This window comes from Carassius auratus, unplaced genomic scaffold (genome assembly GCF_003368295.1).
Source record: "Carassius auratus strain Wakin unplaced genomic scaffold, ASM336829v1 scaf_tig00017678, whole genome shotgun sequence".
Classification (NCBI taxonomy): domain Eukaryota; kingdom Metazoa; phylum Chordata; class Actinopteri; order Cypriniformes; family Cyprinidae; genus Carassius; species Carassius auratus.
In genome coordinates this window covers 10,001-12,500 of record NW_020524804.1, presented here as the reverse complement: position 1 = coordinate 12,500, position 2,500 = coordinate 10,001, and the positions used below count along the sequence as shown (strand labels likewise).

At 44.8% G+C, this 2,500-nt stretch overlaps 1 non-coding gene across 1 annotated transcript; it reads right to left on the bottom strand.

The window, feature by feature from the left end:
* Positions 1 to 369: 369 nt before the first annotated feature.
* trnaq-cug (transfer RNA glutamine (anticodon CUG)) lies at positions 370 to 441 on the bottom strand. Its single transcript has one exon. It is a non-coding gene; the product is annotated as a tRNA-Gln (tRNA).
* Between the last annotated feature and the right edge of the window lie 2,059 nt (positions 442 to 2,500).

The window sequence follows — 2,500 nt, the reverse complement described above, 5'->3', positions numbered from 1 at the left end:
TCATGCACTGACCAGATTTCTGAGAAACTCAATTTTTACGTAACAGCTCTAGCTTGGCCTGCCTTCGTAGAATAATGTTGATTAAAATACCAAACGACAAAACACATGAGCTGAATTTAACAGCAGAAACCAACATCGTGGCAGTGACACACAAATCTTGCCGATGAGAAGCTTTCTGAGGTCTGTAATGCTTCTTCACAGAGTGTCAGGTGACACCTGTCTTGTCAATTTAGTTCCTGCTCAGTTTTATGTGAGTTCTAGATTGTTAGGAGGCCATTGTACCAATACATTTTAAGACACACTGCCACAGAGAAAGTTGTGACATACCCCAAGCTCCTCCTTGCCAAGCACTGCCAGACAGACTCTCGAAGGTTCCACCGAGATTTGAACTCGGATCGCTGGATTCAGAGTCCAGAGTGCTAACCATTACACCATGGAACCTACAGTGTCTGCACATCTGTTTGAAGTGTAGAAAACACTCAAGGAGGCTCAGCGAACAGCAACTAACCAGCAAGCATCAGAATGGTCTGGGATTTGAACTCGGGCCCACTTGGTCCCGTTCAGCAATAAAAGAAAAAAAACAAACCCCAACTCCAACAAGCCCTCAGATGCTCCTGCAACTAGCAAACGCAAAATGAAGGCTCACAGGTCCGTGAAGCGATCCAAGAATCTATTTTTGCCATATCTCCACTGCTTTGGCTGCATTCCTAAACCAATGATTAGAAAAATGTCAAGTCAAAGTTTAAACTGCAGATGAAGAACTAAGAAGAGCAGCGAGAAGTGGGTATGAAAACATGCAGACGCAGCTTTAGTCTTAATTGAATGTGGCATACGTTTGGCCCAGGAATGGCAGAATAGACTGAAACTGCTCAAGAAAAGATGCTGTAAAGACAGAAGAGGGCTCGTCCGGGATTTGAACCCGGGACCTCTCGCACCCTACGCGAGAATCTACAGTGTCTGCACATCTGTTTGAAGTGTAGAAAACATTCAAGGAGGCTCTGCGAACAGCAACTAACCAGCAAGCATCAGAATGTTCTGGGATTTGAACTCTTGCCCACTTGGTCTCTTCAGCAATAAAAGAAAAAAAAAAAAAACCCAACTCCAACTAGCCCTCAGATGTTCCTGCAACTAGCAAACGCAAGATGAAGGCTCACAGGTCCGTGAAGCGATCCAAGAATCTATTTTTTGCCATATCTCCACTGCTTGGGCTGCATTCCTAAACCAATGATTAGAAAAATGTCAAGTCAAAGTTTAAACTGCAGATGAAGAACTAAGAAGAGCAGCGAGAACTGGGCATGAAAACATGCAGACGCAGCTTTAGTCTTAATTGACAGCAGTATATGTTGGACTCTTGAAGGTTCCACCAAGATTTGAACTCGGATCGCTGGATTCAGAGTCCAGAGTGCTAACCGTTACACCATGGAACCTACAGTGTCTGCACATCTGTTTGAAGTGTAGAAAACACTCAAGGAGGCTCAGCGAACAGCAACTAACCAGCAAGCATCAGAACGGTCTGGGATTTGAACTCGGGCCCACTTGGTCCCGTTCAGCAATAAAAGAAAAAAAAACAAACCCCGGGATTTGAACCCGGGACCTCTCGCACCCACATGAGCTGAATTTAACAGCAGAAACCAACATCGTGGCAGTGACACACAAATCTTGCCGATGAGAAGCTTTCTGAGGTCTGTAATGCTTCTTCACAGAGTGTCAGGTGACACCTGTCTTGTCAATTTAGTTCCTGCTCAGTTTTATGTGAGTTCTAGATTGTTAGGAGGCCATTGTACCAACAACAATGATTAGAAAAATGTCAAGTCAAAGTCTAAACTGCAGATGAAGAACTAAGAAGAGCAGCGAGAACTGGGCATGAAAACATGCAGACGCAGCTTTAGTCTTAATTGACAGCAGCATATGTTGGACTCTTGAAGGTTCCACCGAGATTTGAACTCGGATCGCTGGATTCAGAGTCCAGAGTGCTAACCATTACACCATGGTACCTACAGTGTCTGCACATCTGTTTGACGTGCAGAAAACACTCAAGGAGGCTCAGCGAACAGCAACTAACCAGCAAGCATCAGAACGGTCTGGGATTTGAACTCGGGCCCACTTGGTCCCGTTCAGCAATAAAAGAAAAAAAACAAACCCCAACTCCAACAAGCCCTCAGATGCTCCTGCAACTAGCAAACGCAAAATGAAGGCTCACAGGTCCGTGAAGCGATCCAAGAATCTATTTTTTGCCATATCTCCACTGCTTGGGCTGCATTCCTAAACCAATGATTAGAAAAATGTCAAGTCATAGTTTAAACTGCAGATGAAGAACTAAGAAGAGCAGCGAGAAGTGGGTATGAAAACATGCAGACGCAGCTTCAGTCTTAATTGACAGTGGTATACGTTTGGCCCAGGAATGGCAGAATAGACTGAAACTGCTCAAGAAAAGATGCTGTAAAGACAGAAGAGGGCTCGTCCGGGATTTGAACCCGGGACCTTGACCTTGACACACAAA